General features: G+C 47.2%; 1 protein-coding gene across 9 annotated transcripts in view; it reads right to left on the reverse strand.

The window, feature by feature from the left end:
• Window positions 1-16,258, reverse strand: part of ADD1 (adducin 1) — a 145,362-nt gene extending 129,104 nt beyond the window's left edge. For 2 of the 9 annotated variants that reach the window (XM_068276463.1, XM_068276453.1), the window contains exon 1: window positions 16,021-16,218. The gene's annotated coding sequence lies outside the window, so the exon portion shown is untranslated. The other 7 variants (XM_068276444.1, XM_068276407.1, XM_068276474.1 and 4 more) reach the window with 7 other exon arrangements.
• Between the last annotated feature and the right edge of the window lie 3,057 nt (window positions 16,259-19,315).

Consider the following 19,315-nt stretch of genomic DNA (forward strand, 5'->3'; position numbering starts at 1 on the left):
ACATCATCACTAGTGACATACTTCCTGCCCTGCAGGGAGTACATCACTGAGCAGGGGGGGGGGGGGGGGGGGGGGTCGGTGCTACGCCTATGACCCAGTCGGCGGCTCGGCGCACTCTTTCACAAGGTCATATGATTGTAGTTATTTTGTGTCGCGGTGGGATGTGGCAGGAACATCGCACCGCAGAAAACAAGTGTGAAACCAGCCTCAACAGGTCCATAGAACTGTACGGGCAGTGAGTTGATGCAACTGAGCTCAGCTCTGGAATCTCCTCTGCCACGGCAGAGCAGCTAATTGGTAAACAAAGGATATTAACAATATGTCTGCTTCCATGAAAGCAGGAAGTAGATACACTGCAGATTTATTGCAGAATTTGTATCAGCTATAACATCTCTTTTAGAGATTATTATGCTATTGCCTATCTTTTAGAGCAGAACGTAAGTTCCGAGTTCAGGTCTGCTTTAAGACAGAGCCTGACTTTACAGGCTCTGTTTTCTATACTGAAGGTACACTTAAATCCTCTCAGTAACCGCTGAACCAGCCATGCAAGGCTTTCCCAGTCCCTCACTACCAAACATTAGGGCTGGTGCACACCAAGAGCGGTCCTGAGCGTTTGTTAAAACGCTTGCAGGTGGAAAACCGCTTGGCTAATGAATGTGAATGGGTTGGAGCACACCAGAACGGTTCATTTTTTCCCCAAATGCAAACTCGGGGGCTGCAGCATTTTTGCAGTTTTCTGAGGAGTTTCTGCCTCAAAGTATAGGAAAGTGGGAAATCGCTCTGAAAACGCTAGATTAGAGCAATTTTCCAGGCGTTTTTGTTACAGAAGGTGTTCAGTTACAGCTTTACTGTAACAATATATGAAATCTGCTACACAAAAACGCTCCAAAAATGCTAGGCGTGTTTAGAAAATCTCTCTAATGCTGGTTACACACGATGCAATTCCCCGCTTGATCATTTGACATGTTTGATCGGGTCTCTATCAATACAGCCGTCGATTTACTCATGTTAGGTATGCAAAATCGACGGCTGTATCGATCAAACATGTCAGAAATAATCAATCGATCCCGCCGATCGAGTGGGAAAACGCATTGTGTAGCCAGCATAAGGGTCTATTCACACTAGCAAACGCTGAGCGATTTTCTGGCGTTTTTCCTAGCGATTTTTCACTGTATAGAAAGGGTTTTTTTTAGCGATTAGTATTTTGTGATTTCTAGTTCAATTTAGCCTGCAGAAAACGCTGCAGGCAACACGTTTGCGTTTCAGCAAATCGCTTAGATGAGAACACTTCCATATACTTTCATTGTACACACGTTTTTCAAACTGCTAGCAATTTTCAGCAATGCTGAAATTGCTCTGAAAACCAAGGTTGTGGAGTCGGAGCAATTTTGGGTACCCGGAGTCGGTGATTTCATAAACTGAGGAGTCGGTGTCGGATGATTTTGTACAAAATCCACAGCCCTGGTAAGTATTAGACTAAGGAGTCGGAGTCGAGAAGTCGGAGCCATTTTGGGTACCCGGAGTCGGAGGTTTCACAAACTGAGGAGTCGGAAGATTTTTGTACCGACTCCACAGCCCTGCTGAAAACGCACAAGTGTGAATGGGCCATTAACATGCCTAGATTCGCTCTAAAAAAACAAACCTCTTCAAAAACCGCTAGCTGTTTTTGGTGTGCACTGGCCCTTAGAGACGTACAAAACTGAAATTCCCTGTAAGCATCTGCTGTTCACTGCACATCTCCTGTAGTAATTCACCCCACAGTGTTAACTTTTACTTTCACAAATATATCTGCACTGCTATGATGCATTCACCGATTGTGAAGGCTCGCATCTCCAACAGAATTCTGTGCTCATTCCCTCCCACACAATCTGATCATTTATTCATTGCATATGCCACACTCTCAATTCCCACCAGAGGAATAGTTTGTCTACGTCAACCAGGAGTTTTTACACAGAGCCTAGATAACACCCATCTGCAACCAATAACACGTCCATCAACACATAATATAGGCCACGGCTGTGATTTATCAATCATACAATATGTAATGCAGATTACTTAAAGGTCCTCCTACATACATGTGTACATTACTAGCAGTAACATGCCTGTAAAAAATTACGCCAACATGTGGTTCCTTGCTTCTGAATGCATAAAAAAATGCAGAAGTAAAGCTCAAAGCCTGGTTCACACTGCACCGCAAACACAGAGGATGCGGAAACAGTACGTTAAAGGGGTTCTGTGGAGTCGTTCAATAAACATAAACAGACACTTACCTGGGGTGTCTATCAGCCCCCTGTAGCTGTAATGTCCCGCGCTGTCCTCCTCCGATCACTCCTTCCCCACCGCCGGTCTAATTATGTGTGGCATGCGTCTGCGCGGCCACGCGCTCCAGTCTCCAGGAGCATACTTAGCAGGCGCAATACAGGAAAACCTTGTACTGCACCTGCACAGAAAGCTCCTAGAGACGCGAGCGGGGAGTGCACATTATTTATCTTGTTAGACGAATAAATGCCTGGTGCCGGCGGCAGGGAACGAATGATCAGAGGAGGACAGCGCAGCTACATTACAGCTTACGGGGGCTGATAGAAGCCCCAGGTAAGTGTCTGTTTATGTTTATTGAAGGACTCCATAGAACCCCTTTAAAGGGAACCAGAGATGAACGATTTACACAAAATAAACATATCAGTTGATAGCTTGTAAAGAATAAATGCTCTACCCGATAATTTCGCCACTCTGGTGTGCCTTTTTGAGTGCTTTTTATCCATTATTGCTCCAGGAAATATCCAATATGGCCGCCGGTTCATATTCCTTCTGTTTCCAGGTTGAGGTGTTCTGGATGTGCTGTCTAAGCTATATGAGACTATAGACAAGCAGGGCTGCTGTAGGCTTTCATCTGTGTGCTTTCAACTTCATATTCTGGAATACTGTGTGGCTGCCTGTAGGAAGTGTCTCTCATAGTAATGAAACTGCATACAGTAGATAATAATGACAGGCTGCACAGACAGAGCACACAGATCACACAGCCACACTGTCTGTTAGAGATTTTTCCTGCAGCAGCTCCCATGTCATCACAGCTCTCAGTATGTAAAGCATGAAATTTGAGCCAGGAGGGGGCAGGCTTGGGCTTGAAAAGACTCCACAGAAAAGTGACTCAGCTAAAATGATTCCAGGTCAAACCTCGACTGAATAGTCGGTGGATTCTTATCACAGCTGCTAATAGACTAATTAAGCAGATAACAATGAAACTAAAAGCAGGGTAGCTGTTTACTGTCATGTTCCCACTGATAAATGTAATAAAATACATGAGGGTGCTTCGTCTCTGGTTCTCTTTAAGCGCATCTGCACAGGATGCACTGGCATCATTCACATTACTTGCCGTTTCCATTTGCTGCCTCCCCTGCTTTACCGTCCTGGAGACCAGGTAGGGGCTTTCTTGTTGATTGATTTTTTTTTTTACAATGTGAATCCTACCTTGCAAGGATAGCCCACCATGAAAGGATGAGAATTGTTCCTGTTGCAGCAGGATTCTCATTGGTTTTTGGCCAACCAATGAGGTTCCCCATGGCCCATGCTTCTGCTCTCTTGTCCCCTACGATAGGTAAAATGGCGGAGGCAGAACCAAAAACCCAAGGGACAGGTAAACACTATCGATGCGGTGGCCAGCCTAGTGGGAACGGATAGGCTTCCACTGCATATGAAATGTGGGGCAATTATGTTACGTTTGCAGATTAAAGGTGAGTACACACCTCAGATAAAAGTCTTTGGAAAATGAAAGATCACAGACCAATTTCACCCCCTTCCATGTAGTATGAGAGCCATACTCTACACAGTCTATTCTATGGAGCTGAACTCCCCATCAGACAGAAATCTTTGCAAGATGCTGCACACAAAAATGCTGTACACATGCAACAGATCAGTATCTGCAAAAGATCTGTTCCTGCAAAACGCATTCATAGTCTATGATATCTGCAGATCATCATACACACCTTGTTTAACGGACAATTATCTGTAGATCAGATCCACCAGGTTGGATCTTCAGATCGGCAGAACAGATCTTTTGCAGGGATTGATCTTTTGCAGGGATTGATCTTTTGAATGTGTACAGCATCTTTGTGTGCAGCATCTTGCAAAGATTTATATCTGATGGGGAGTGCAGCTCCATAGAATAGACTGTGTAGAGTATGGCTCTCATACTACATGGAAGGGGGTAAAATTGGTCTGTGATCCTTCATTTTCCAAAGACTTTTATCTGACGTGTGTACCCACCTTTACAATTGCAGTCCAGTCTGTGCGCATTGTGTTCCGACTGACAGTGTGAATGCATCCACCATCCAATTTTGTGTTTCCCTGTGTCCTGGAAAAAATCTCCTGCGTTTGTCTGCAGTGTGAACAGGGCATTATGCATATTACTGTACTGAAAGAAAATGCATTCAAACAGTATTGTTTTCTGAATTTTATCACCACCAAGCCAGCAACTCTGGAAAATTGGTGTACATAAGACAGAGGCCTCTCCACTACCAATGTCACGCAGAAATACGCTTATTTAGTATGAAAATGTATTTAGTTTACAGACAGACCACTTTAATCCTGCCAATGTCAGAATCAGAAATCTTTTAATCGCCACGCACGACTGGGTCGTGCACGGAATTGGGTTTGGCACATACAATTGCTCAGAGAGAGATTGAGAGTAGTATTAACATAAGAAATTTGCATAGTATCAACAAAGAGAAAAAAAAAAAAAAAAAAAACGTAGTCATACAATCATACATTATAAGGCATAGTCATACAAAAACACACAGTATACTCAGTGGTACATATTAGTAGTTAGATGTGCAGCGGTATAGCGGTAGTCTGCAGGGTGCAGTTTAAACAGATTTAAACTAGACAGTCCTTCAGTCAGCAACTGTAGCATTTGGGGGGGGGGGGGGGGTGGCATTAGAGATGAAGGGAGTTCAGAAGGTTGATGGCAGAGGGGAAAAAGGAGTCTCTATGCCTCGAAGTTCTGGTGTAAATGGCACGAAACCTGCGGCCTGAATGGAGCCGGCTGAAAAAGCGGTGACCCGGGTGTGAGGGATCGCTGGCAATTCTCAGTGCTCTAGAGCGTAATCTGGAGTTGTGGAGGAGGTCGAGCGAGGGGAGAGGTCTACCGATGATTTTCTCCGCCGATCTAATGACCCTCTGCAGCTTGTATCTGTCGCTGTTGGAGGAGCCAGCGTACCAGACTAGGATGGATGAGCAGAGGACGGACTCAATGGTAGCTGTGTAGAAGTTCATCAGCAGCTCCTGGGCCATGCCAAACTTCTTCAGTTGGCGGAGGAAAAACAGCCTCTGTTGTGCTTTCCTCTGGGTCAAGGTGGTGTTTGCCTTCCAGCTCAGGTCCCTAGAGATGGTAGTGCCCAGAAGGCGGACGCTAGCCACTCTTTCGACCTCTGTGCCATCAATGTAGATTGGTGGTGGAGTGGGCGCCTTCTTCCTGAAGTCCACTATCAGCTCCACAGACTTGGCTGTGTTGAGGACCAGCCTGTTCTCCTTACACCACTGACAAATTCTGTCGACCTCACGACGATAGTCCTGCTCGTCATTGTTTGTTATAAGGCCAACAATGGTGGTATCATCAGCGAATTTGATTACTTTTACCGAGTCCACAGTGGATCTGCAATTGTTCGTATAGAGGGAGAACAGGATCGGTGACAGGACACAGCCTTGTGGGGCCCCTGTGTTTGTTGTCCTGGGATGGGACGAGATATCCCCCAGTTTGACAGCTTGGGACCTGTTGGTCAGGAAGTGTGTAATCCATAGGTGAAGGGTGGAGTGGACATTCAGTGCCATGAGATTGTTTTGGAGTATGCGGGGGCAGATGGTGTTAAATGCTGAGCTGAAGTCCAGCAGGAGGATTCTGACATATGAGTTTGGTTTGTCCAGGTGGATGTTTGTAAGCTCCAGGCAGATGTTGATGGCATCATCAGTGGATCTGTTTGCTCTATACGCAAACTGTAGCGGGTCCAGTAGTGCCGAGGTAGAAATCTTAAGGTGGGACAGGACCACCCTCTCAAAGGTTTTCATGATGACCGATGTTAGTGCAACGGGCCTGTAGTTGTTCAGGTCGGGGATTCCCTGCTTCTTGGGGACAGGGATGATGGTGGACTTTTTGAAGCACACAGGGACTTTGCTTTCCTGGAGGGACCTGGTGTAGATGGAGGAGAGAATGGGAGCGAGCTGCCGTGAACAGGTTTTTAGGCAGGCTGGTGACACGCCATCCGGGCCGGAGGCTTTCCTGGCGTTCAGCGTTGTTAGGTGGCGTAAGACAACTGCCTCGCTCACAGCTGGAGGTGGTATGCACAGCCCTCGGTCATTGTCATCCGCAGATAAGGACTGAGCGTCTGAAGGTGTTGCTAGCCCCCCCAGTACCTCCTGGTTCTCAAACCTGCAATAGAAATTGCTGAGGTTCTCGGCTAGCTCAGTGCTAGGCGTCACATGTTGTGGGGGAGGTTTGTAGTTTGTGGCAGCTTTCAGACCCTTCCAGACAGTGCGTAGGTCGTTTGAGCGAAGGTTGTGTCGCATCTTCTCCGCATACTCCCTCTTGGCGGCCCTCAGCTCACGCTTCAGGTTGTTTCTTGCCATCTTGAAGTCCTCCTGGTTGCCGGATTTGTGTGCGGCTTCCTTGCTTCTCCTCAGTTGCCGTAGTTTGTTGGAGAACCAGGGTTTGTTATTTGGAAAGACCTTGAAGGTCTTGGATGGAATGCAGGAGTCTTCACAGAATCTGATGTATGAGGAGACATTGTCCGCCCACTCATCCAGGTCCGGTGCTTCCAGGGCTTTCCAGTCTGTACAGTCGAAGCAGGCTTGGAGTTGGAGTTTGGCCTCCCCCGACCACAATGTGGAATTATTATGATTTATAAAGAAGCCTAGAAGCCAACGAGGCGCGCTACGCGGACGGACAGGAGGGATCCGCTCGGTCCACACTACCGGGATCCTAGGCGTGCTATCTTGCCCCTCTGATGAGGCCCTAAGCAAGTAAGGGTGAAACGGCTGTAAGGGCAGCAAACCTGGAGTATCCCTGAGCGCACCCACGCTTCTGTCCACACTCATGCCTGCTACTGCACGTCTACAATAACGCAAGTATTGCCTGCACTGCTCATCTCTTGCTCCTCGCATGTTTCTTGGCTTGGCTCTGTGCTAGCTTTCTAATGCCTATGGACAGTCTTGGTCACGTTTGCTCAATGCATAGAAGTGATTTTGATGGTTGATGTTTTGCAGATTTTTTGCTACGTGCATAGAATGGCAATAAATGACAACAGTTTTATCCATGAGCTCCTGCCCAATTTTTTCTCTCCTGTGAAAAGATTTATAAAGAGCTAACATGGCTGAATAGTGTACTGGTTAAGGGCTCTGCCTTTGACATGGGAGACCAGGGTTCGAATCCTGGCTAGGTCAAGTACCTATTCAGTAAGGAGTTCAAGGCAAGACTCCCTAACACTGCAGGGTGGCCTCTTGAGCGCGTCCCAGTGGCTGCAGCTCTTGAGCGCTTTGAGTCCAACAGGAGAAAAGCGCTATACAAATGTTCGGATTATTATTATTATTATTATTATTATATTAACATTTTTCATGGCGCCTTACAAAGTAAGAAACATGGAGTACAAAATACAGACAATGGTATTCACCAGTGTACAAAACACAGAGTTGGCACAATAAACAGAATTGGTAATAACCGTGACATAATATGAATAAATATGTAATGCAATCCAAAACACAACAGGGTGAGAGAGCCCTGCCCTTGCAAGCTTATAATCTAAATGGTCTATTTTAAAGATGCATACAGAATTTGCATAATGCTGTACGAACATCTCACTTACCATCCCTATTCCTAACATTTACTACTGGCTCCTGAAATTCTGCATAAAAAAAAAAAATGTCCAGCCTTCTTCATGGTATGAATAAGGAAGCCCTATTTTAGCAAACAGGGAGTTCTCAATCACCATTGTAAATGAAAAACACATGCAATCATAGCAATTATAGATGCATGTTACTGCCGGTGCGTAGCTATGAAGAACACCAGTGACAACATATGTTTGTCATTACTACAGTATCTTAACTGAAGTTTGTTTACTTTGCCAGCATATAGTATGGAGTGCCAATGAAATTATTCTCACGGAGAACCCTTCTGTAAAAAGCAGATCTACTATAGAAAGTTTTGTAATTAAAAGAGAAAAATTTTACACAAACAAATCTGGATAAGTATTTTTTTATTCGATGAATGTCTTATCCCTGCTCGTGAGTAGTACAGCGCATCTGTCAATATGAACACAGTACTGCTCGGGCAGAGTGAGAACCGAGCATTGGTCCAACAACCTCTGCATGTCTAGCTCTTCTAAACACTATGCCACATATGCGTCACCCAGAAATGCCAGTCATAACAAGTACCCAGTGCAGAACTCGTGCATCTCCATTTTGCTAGCCAGGAGCCTGCTCTCCTGTGCAAGCCTCAACATCAGTATTTCCTTTTGCATCAGCCAAACATTTGTTCAACAAAGCCAGCATTCCTCAACAGATTTCAGCACACATTATACCAGCCTATGCCACTCAAACACTGGCTCTAGAATACACATAAATTAGTAGGGTCAGTGTTGTATAGGCCTGGTTCATCCTGCCCAAGGTGGAAGGATCTGGAAGGCTTCTCACCACTGAGGTAAGGAGATCATTGTATGGCCAAGCTCATACGGGCTTTTGCTTGACATCTCGTTTAGCCAGCACTATATGCTTTTCTGTTACCATGCAGAAAAGTGTTTGACATCGGTTCCTGTCATTCTGTTGTCATATTTTGAGGCCCTAGGGGGAACATGGAACTGCAAAAGCAACCGACACTGGACGCTACATGTAGATCCCTTTTAAACAACGATGAAAGCATTGCATTTACTACCCATGTGAACAAGCCATAAAATTAACTTCAGGTACTCCTTAAAGCAGGAGTGTCACCATAAAAATCAAATTTCAACAGCAACTGGTCTGAGTGTATTAAGTGATAAAGATGCTAATCCTGCATTCAAAACTTTTTCTGCTGTTATGATTTTGAGTTATTTACCTTAGGAGCAATAGCCCTTTAGTAGTGAGTGCCAAACAGTTGCATGCTGGGGGTTCTTTTATCTATAATATATTCCTCCTCTTCCCTTTATTTCCCTGCTTAGCTACTTATCTGAAACCTGATCCCCTGCTCACCTGTGTTTACAAGCAAGGCTGGGGTGACTGAAAAAAGTAAAGGGAAGAATGACAACAGGATTTAGCCTAAACTGTGGGCAAAAAGACATGGCCCCCACCAGGAACAGAATTCTCTTCATTTACTATATAAAATTCACTGAAATCAAAACATGGACAGTACAATACATGTGTTATGTAAGTAGATCAAGTATTTATCTACTTAGATATGTGTGTTTTTCCCTGGCATAGTATGGCTAATCCTACTGCTTTAAGGCGACTTTCCCACCAAGACGTTGCGTTTTAGGGGACGTTATGTTCGCATAACGTGCCCCTAACGCAACGCATGGTGGTGTTGAAGTTGGACGTCAGATTGAGCTGCGTTATGCAGCTCTCAAAGCAGTCACTCCAGGTTAGTGATAGGAAGTCCGGATCTTTTTAAGGATTTGGATCATTTGAACCGGATCATTGAAAAGATCCGGATCTTTGAACCAAATCATTTGAATCATTTTACTAGGGAAGCAGACAGGGTGAAATGACTAGCAGGACAGGACTTTCCCTGCACTGTACATTCTGTATGTTCCTGTTTCTTCCAGACAGACATCAACCGAATCTTTCATTGTAATGATCCGGATGATTCGACTCACAAAAAAGATCCGGATCAAATGAACAATTCGTTCATGATCCGGACAACACTACAGTCCCACCATGAGTCACCATGGTGCAGTGAATATTAATTAGCCATGTGGCTGGCCTTGGAGGAGGAGGGGAGACCTCCTCCTCCAACATTACTGAGCAAGTGCAAACAGTCTAACGTGGCTTAGCCCAGTATAACGTACAGCATGCAGCACTTTGTTTAAACGTGCTGCGTTACTATGTAACGCAACATGTGCACTGTGACAGTAACGCAACATGTGCACTGTGAACAGCACACTGATTTCACAGTGCTGTCAGTTAGGCTCCGTTACTGGCTGCTGTAACGTCTGACTTTAACGTCCCACTGTGAAACCAGCCTAATAGTACCTTATGTTAAAGTTTCATTTAAAGGACACCTGAACTGAGAGGGATATGGAGGTTGCCATATTGATTTACTTTTAAATTATACCAGTTGCCTGGCTGCATAGCCTCTGTCTCTAGAACTTTTGACCATACACCCTGAACAAAACATGCAAATCAGATGTTTCTGACTTAAAGAGAATCTGTATCGTTAAAAATCGCACAAAAGTAAACATACCAGTGCGTTAGGGGACATCTCCTATTACCCTCTGTCACAATTTTGCCGCTCCTCGCCGCATTAAAAGTGGTTAAAAACAGTTTTAAAAAGTTTGTTTATAAACAAACAAAATGGCCACCAAAACAGGAAGTAGATTGACACAAGCAGGCTGTATACAGCCATCCTTTTGAATCTCAAGAGATCATTTGTGTGTTTCTTTCCCCCTGCAGCTATCTTCCACTGAAGTGTCAGGCTATTTCTTCCTGCAGAGTGCAGACAGCTCTGCCTGTATGTAATTCCTCAGTATGTGAAAGCCCGGCCAGCTCAGAGGAGGATTTATCCAGCTTGTAAAAGATAATAGAACAGAGAGAAGCTGCACTAATCTAAATATCACACAGGCAATGTGCAGAGAGGGGCCTGGATGGGGGAGTTCATAGCAGAACCACAACACTGAAGAACTTGGCAGCCTTCCAGACACAGGCCTGACAAGTCTGACAAGAGAGAGATAAGTTGATTTATTACAGAGATGGTGATAGTAGAACGTGCTGCAGTAAGCCAGAACACATTAGAATAACTTTTGGAACTTGTAGGATGATAAAAAACAGGATGCAATTTTTGTTACGGAGTCTCTTTAAGTCTGACTAGATTAGCTGCATGCTTGTTTCAGGTGTGTGATCCATATACTACTGCAGCCAAACAGATCATCAGGAAGCCAGGCAACTGGTAGCGTTTAAAAGGAAATAAAAATGGCAGCCTCCATATACTTCTCAGTTCAGTTGTCCTTTACAAAATTCCAGAATGAAAGAGAAACCTACCTGCACCAATTATTGGCTCTTCACACCCTTCAACAAATGCCTTTATGTAATTGACACACATCACAGTCATGAGAACTGTTTAGCTGTTTGCCAGCTCACCCATTGGCCATGCAGCTCAGCCACACACCCTTATCAGAGTCTTGATTGGGAGGGGTGTTCATTGACAGCTCAGTCACTGCTCCCTCCCCAATCCAAGCCATTGGGCCAGGTGTGAACCATGCATATGGCCACACTGTTTATCATCAATATTAAAGGGTACTTAATAAAGTTTTCATAACATATTTAAAGAGAAACTCCAACCAAGAATTGAACTTTATCCCAATCAGTAGCTGATACCCCCTTTTACATGAGAAATAGAATGATTTTCACAAACAGACCATCAGGGGGTGCTGTGTGACTGATTTTGTGCTGAAACCACTCCCACTAGAGGCTCTGAATACCGCGGTACTCCTGGCAACTGTAACAATGTTCACACACAGGAAATGGCTGTTTACAACTGTCTAACAGCCAGAACAGCTAGAAACAGATACATAACATGCCCACAGTAACAATGTCACCATGTAATAAATGTCAGAATGTGAATCTGGGAGAGGAAAGATTTTACAATGGGCAAACACTGACTAAATCATTTATACATAATTATGGTAAAAATGAAGCACTTTTTTTATTACATTATTTTCACTGGAGTTCCTCTTTAAGTATTGCAGTTATACTACAGCATTCTTGTACTCCTCTTTGGTAACATACTCAGTTATAACACTCATAGCCAGGTCTTTCTTCAACCCCAAGCTCATTGCCATCCAGCACTTTTTTGTACAGAAAGTGGCTGGATGTTGTACAAGGTTAAGGCTGTGCTCCCACTTGAGCGGAGAACAGACATTTCTTGTCCATTCTCTGCTCATCGCTAAACTTACAGTGAATGACTGCTATTTTATGAATAGGAGCTGTTCAAACTAGCTGTGGAGTCGGAGTCAAAGCAATTTATGGGTACCTGGAGTCTGAGGTTTCATAAACTGAGGAGTTGGATGATTTTTTGAACTGACTCCAAAGCCCTGATTCACACTTGTCAGTCTACAATTGGATCCGTTGCATTAAGTGGGCCGCACTTCTGCGCAGTCAGTGATAATCCCAGACAGGCAGATATGTTCCCCATATAGCCTATGGCGGTAACTCATCTGCCTCAGGCTCCAACTGGACCATCTAGCGGACAATACACTGTCCCCTCACACCAGCCACACATGCTCTGGCTACAAATGGGAACTGAGCATAGGTGTAACTTTTGATGCAGAAGATCAGGATTTGATTCCAGACTATTAAGGAGTCCGTGAGAAAAGCTCCGTAATAACGACCCAAGCCGGCCTACAGAGCGTGCCCCGAGATGCTGCAGCTCTTAGAGCTTGGAGTCTGAAAGCACTACACAAATGTTAATTTTTCCATCTATACCAACCAGTAGCAGTGACCTACTAGACCTATGACTCTTCATGCCCTTCTCTGGTACCCTACCTCAGCACACACATGCCCAACAGCATCTATAGCAACACTTCAGTGCACAACCCATGTATATCAAGCAGCATCTATGCCTACATTTCTACCCACATGATTGCTGCCACCTACCTAAATATACACACACTAACCAGGTAAGATTTTCTGCACATACCCCTTGTGCCAGGCCCTGAATCCTTCCTATAAAACCTTCTATGACCCCCATACATACACCACTCCCAAGCCTGTCAAAACCTACTATAACAGTATCCATCTCCTCCATGACAGTCGGGATCACTGCACACGTTTTCTGTTCAAGTAGCCCTGGGCACATTCCCCTGAATGCCTGCCCCAGTCCACACTCCCTCCATACCAGCCAGTATCTCTGCACAACCACACACCAGCGGTATCTCTCTACACAACCCCTTTATGTCAGTCAGCATCACACTGCATCCCTTCTATGCCAGCAGCACTCTGTACATCCCTCTCTGGCTGCTTACTTCAGCCTACACTCCCCCTATTCAACCCAGTATCTGAAAACACATCAGTATAGCTCTCTAGACCCCCCCCCCCCCCCCATGTCAGTCAGCATCACACTGCCTCTATTGCCAGCAGCTCTGTACACCACTCCTGGCTGCCTACCCTAATATAACTGCACACCCCTTCCTGGCTGCCTACCCCAGTATATCTGCACACACACAGAAGCAGCCCTGTACACCCCTTTCCTGGCTGCCTACCCCAGTATCTCTGCAATCACAGAAGCAGCCCTGTACACCCCTTTCCTGGCTGCCTACCCCAGTATCTCTGCAAACACAGAAGCAGCCCTGTACACCCCTTTCCTGACTGCCTTCCCCAGTATCTCTGCAAACACAGAAGCAGCCCTGTACACCCCTTCCTGGCTGCCTACCCAAGTATCTCTGCAATCACAGAAGCAGCCCTGTACATCCCTTTCCTGACTGCCTACCCCAGTATCTCTGCAAACACAGAAGCAGCCCTGTACATCCCTTTCCTGACTGCCTACCCCAGTATATCTGCACACACACAGAAGCAGCCCTGTACACCCCTTTCCTGACTGCCTACCCCAGTATATCTGCACACACACAGAAGCAGCCCTGTACACCCCTTTCCTGACTGCCTACCCCAGTATATCTGCACACACACAGAAGCAGCCCTGTACACCCCTTTCCTGACTGCCTACCCCAGTATATCTGCACACACAGAACATAAGCACCTGTGTGCATCCCACTTAATGCCAGGCAGCACCACACTTGTATATGTTCTGTTCCTGCTGCTTTATCCATCCTCCATGCCACACACAGGAGTATGGCACTATCCCTCTGCATATGCCCTCTATGCCAGGCAGTATCATATGAAAGGCTTCTCTTTGCACACCTTGCATGCCAGTATCCTTACACATACATGCCAGTTATTGTTGCACATCCCTTCTATGCTAGGCAGCATTATCAGTGTGACCCCCCTTTCTCTACAGCCCCCTTTCCCACCAATTCTTGCTACACATGCCCACACTTTTACATATTTTATTCCTGCAGCTCTACCCACCCTCCCTGTCACACATAGCAGTATCCCTCTGCACATGCCCTCAATGCCAGATCATATTAAAACGTGACCCCTTCTCTCGGCATCCCATCCATGCCAACCAGTATCCTAACACATACATGCTAGTTCTTGCTTCACATTCCCTCCATGCCAGGCTGATCCACACTTTTATATGCAGCTCTACCCACCCTCCATGCCACACACAGCAGTATCCCTCTGCACATGCCCACCAGGAATAGCCACACTTATCTCTTCTCTTCCTGCAGCTCTAGCCACCCTCCATGTCACACACAGTAGTATTGCAGGATCCCTCTGCACATCTCCTCTTTGCCAGGCAGATCTACACTCAGTTATACCCACCCTCCATGCCACACATCCCTCTTTACATCCCCTCTGCCAGGCAGATCCACACAACTATACCCAGTGGCATAGCTAAGGAGTTGTGGGCCCCAACGCAAGTTTTATACCCCCCAGCACTCTATACATAACAATTGATACGGCGCACCAAAACCTGCCAATGGCAACTACAGTGTCAGAGGTGCAAGAAGGGAAAGGAGAGCAGTGTGTTAAGTATTACCACTATTCAAAGTATCTAGAGAAGTGATTATTATGAGCACAGGACCAATAGAGAGCTAATACTGAAGTTGAGGGAGGGCCCTTCGGGGCCTCGCTGGCTCAAGGGCCCCAGATGCGGTCACAACCTCTGCACCCCCTACTGCTACACCCCTGATTATACCCACCCTCAATGCCACACATCCCCACATGCCCTCTATGCCAGGCAGATCCACACTTATCTTCTATTCCTGCAGCTATACCCCACCCTCCATGCCACACATCCCCTCTATGCCAGGCAGATCCACACTCAGCTATACCCACCCTCCATGCCACATCTCTCTGCACATCCCCTCTATGTCAGGCAGATCCACACACAGCTATACCCACCCTTCATGCTACACATCCCCTCTATGCCAGGCAGATCCACACTCAGCTATACACACCCTCCATGCCACACATACCTCTATGCCAGGCAGATCCACAATCAGCTATACCCACCCTCCATGCCACACATCCCTCTATGCCAGGCAGATCCACGCTCAGCTATACCCACCCTCCATGCCACACATCCCTCTATGTCAGGCAGATCCACACACAGCTATACCCACCCTCCATGCCACACATCCCCTCTATGCCAGGCAGATCCACACTTAGCTATACCCACCCTCCATGCCACACATCCCTCTGCACATCCCCTCTATGCCAGGCAGATCCACCCTCAGCTATACCCACCCTCCATGCCACACATCCCCTCTATGCCAGGCAGATCCACACTTAGCTATACCCACCCTCCATGCCACACATCCCTCTGCAACCCCCCTCTATGCCAGGCAGATCCACACACAGCTATACCCACCCTCCATGCCACACATCCCCTTTATGCCAGGCAGATCCACAGTAAGCTATACCCCCCAATCCCCCCCCCCCCCCCTCCATGCCACACATCCCTCTGCACAACAACTCTATGCTAGACAGGTCCACGGTGCAGCTCTACAAATCAAGCAGCCCTGCCTCTACTGTGGCTGCCCACCTTCTATGCCAATAAATACCCCAGCATATAAGCAACCCTCCAGGCAGCACCCCTGATACGAGCACTCCAGTGTAACAGCAGCTTGTGGCCCCCTCTCTCTAGTAAGCAGCAGCCCCCGTCCTGCTGATATCACCCCCTCCCCAATGCCAGGCACACTGTGTCTGCACAAAGCGGCCACTCACCGCCCCCGCTGATCAGCTCGGCGTCCCCAGAGCAGATGGGTCCCTCCGCAGGATGCTGGTGGCGGCCTCTCCCCTCCCTCTCCGGCCAGATAATATGTCGGCGCCTCTCCCTCTCTCCCCCTCCGTAGGGATTGTATGGGGCTCTGCGCCTACACAGCTCCGCCCCTCTCTCCTGTCACTGTGTACGGGGCGGCTCAAGCTCTATTTACTTCACGCACCGGCACCGCTGCGCCCTCTGCCGGCCGACCCAGACCGCACAGCCCGCCTCTCCCTATTCCGATAAGACCGGGTGCGGCTTTGCAGAGCCTAAAACCAAGAGGGCGGATTGGGTGGCGAGCGCACAGCACAGAGTATGCTGCCTCTTGATTGGTGGGCGGGGGAAGGCGGGAAGAAGGGAGGAACGTGACGCAGATGAAAGGCGGCACTGTTAAAATATTCTGCTGTATAATGAGGAGGACGTGTGTTGTGTAGCAATGTTTGTGTGCCGCTGCTGCTCGGCATGGCTGATGTGTATGTTTGCTCAGGATAGAGAGCAGCGTGTATATACGTTTAGGATTTTAAGGCCTCGTTCACATTAAATTTGGTGTATCTCTTTTCTCCTAGTAGATGATCTTGCATCTTCTGTTTAAAATAAGTGTTCAGCACTTTGCAATTGATAAACTACCAAAAAGCAAGTGAAAAAGAATTGTCAAAATTATTTGTATTTTTATTTTCTTGCTTGCTGGTGGTTTAACCTTTTGGGGACCAAGTACGTTGAATCAACGTCCAGCAGGTGGTGCTACCGTTCTGACTGGGCGTCGATTCAACGCGCGCTAACGAACCGTCCCGACGCGATCGTGCGCATCGGAGAGGGGAGATCAAGCTGTCATATGACAGCTGGCATCTGCCCTCAGTGATCAGCAGCCATTGCATATGGCTGATGATCACGTGATCACTACGGTTGCCATCGGATCGTGGTGATCAATTTGACAGCTGCGGCGGTAGGGGGGAAAGAAGAGGATCCACTCACCTCCCTGCCGTTCCTGCGACGATCGGCGCCCCCACCACTCTTGCTGGCATTTCTGCTCCTTCTGACGTCAGCACTGGGTCCCGGCTTGATGACGTCATCAAGCCGCGACCCGGAACTGAGCGGCAGTAGGAGCTGAGATGCCGGCCAGAGCAGAGGGATCCGCTGTGGCTTGCCGCTGGAGCCTGGAAGGTGAGTGATGGCTGCTGCGTGCAGGGTGGACATCTGGCTGAAGGGCTGGGAGGGGCACACAGCCCAGCACACCACAGAGGGGATCCGGCTGCCTGACCCCCCAAACACGCCCCCCCCCCTTTCAGCAAAAATGCCTGGTCCTGAAGGGGGCCGGTCCCAAAAGGGTTAAAGGGGCTATGAGCAGTGTAAAAAACAAAAAAACTTTTGACTTACCTGGGGCTTCTTCTGGTCACCACCTCTCCCCATAGCCTGCAAGCTACCCCAGCATCCTCTTTTGCTCCTTCGGGATCCCGCAGGCGACCTCAGGAGAAGTCACGTGCCCACTGCGTCATCACGCCATTCGCCATAAGTATACAGCGCAGTGCACTTATGGCAACCGTTGTGATGACACGGTGGGGGCGTACACGCACAACTTCACATGAAGCCGTGAGTTACTGGAGCTGCCTGCGGGACCAAGTAAGAGCAGAAGAGGATGCCAGGGGACCTCTCGGGCTATGGGGGGCTGGCGGAGAGTCCATGGCATCTCGGCTCCAGGCAGTTCGTTGCAGGGCGAGCCAATGATGGCTCTTCCTGCAGCCACTAAACTCCGAGGTGGTGTTAAATAATATTCCCTCTCCGAGTTGTCGCATTGCTGCTATGACGGTGCCCAGCTTCGGCACTCAGCACCGCGCGCCAAAATAACCTCATTCACTGGAGGAAGCCCCAAGTGAGTCCAAATTTTTGGGGGGGTTTTACTGCTCAGGGCCCGTTTAAAGAGACTCTGAAGCCTCTTAAAAATCCTTTATTTTATTAAACCATCCTGTTTAATATTTTAATCCTACCTAAATCGCCGCATTCCCACGGCTGTAAGCTATCTAAAACCCCCCTAACTCCCCGGGGAGCGATTCCATGAGAGGCAGAGCTATGAGCCGCAGCCCTGCCTCATGCGGCATCTGTCAGCCCGGATCTCCGCCTCTCCCCCGCCTCTCTCATTCTTCCTTCGCTTAGAGGAGCTGGTGCGCCGCTGACAGACGTGTGTGAGGCAGGGCTGCGGCTCATAGCCCTGCCTCACACGGAAGCTAATGCGGGCAGCAAAATCCAAGACCAAGAAAGTCGAGGATTTTGCAGGGGAGAGGGAGGGCGAGTTAGGGGGGTTTTAGATAGTTTACAGCCGCGGGGATGCGGCGTTTTAGGCAGGATTAAGGTATTAAACAGGATGGTTTAATAAAAAAAGGATTTTTAAGAGGCTTCAGAGTCTCTTTAAAAGAGTCGCAAGGTGAATTAAGCATTTTGGTTTTTTATACATACCCGGAGCTTCTTTCAGCCCCTAGAAGTGTCTTCTCTGGTGTCCCGCTGGCATATGCTTATTTCACCTCGCAACTCCTTTAAGAAGTATTATTATTATTTAGTATTTATATAGCGCCGACACCTTCCGCAGCACTGTACAGAGTATATATAGTCTTGTCACTAACTGTCCCTCGGAGGAGCTCACATTCTAATTCCTACCATAGTCATATGTCTATATTGTGTAGTGTATGTATCATAGTCTAGGGCCAATTTAGGGGGAATCCAATTAACTTATCTGTAAGTTTTTGGGATGTGGGAGGAAACCGGAGTGCCCAGAGGAAACGCACGCAGAGACGGGGAGAACATACAAACTCCTTGCAGGTGTTCACCTGGCTGTGATTCTGTAACGATTGGTGTCAGCAAGAACAGATTACTCTGATTATTGGTAATCTGCAGTATCACCAATAATACAGACGCTATACCTGATTATGTGTGATCTGCAGAATCACCAATAATACTGGTATAGCCAGGACCAGGACCACCAATGTGAGGATATGTGTTTGGTGCAACAGTAATGATAGAGATACTCGCTATTCCCAAAGGAGCTGGGAGATAGGAGTATATCTATGTAACACAGGAATACAAACTCCAGCAAGTTGGAGATACAGACAATAGTGAGATAGTTCACCCGAGGAGCGGGTTGAACTACAGTGGGTTGCAAGAGTATTCGGCCCCCCCTTGAAGTTTTACACATTTTGTCACATTACTGCCACAAACATGCATCAATTTTATTGGAATTCCACGTGAAAGACCAATCTGATTGCGCATCTG

This window comes from Hyperolius riggenbachi, chromosome 1, assembly GCF_040937935.1.
Source record: "Hyperolius riggenbachi isolate aHypRig1 chromosome 1, aHypRig1.pri, whole genome shotgun sequence".
Classification (NCBI taxonomy): Eukaryota; Metazoa; Chordata; class Amphibia; order Anura; family Hyperoliidae; genus Hyperolius; species Hyperolius riggenbachi.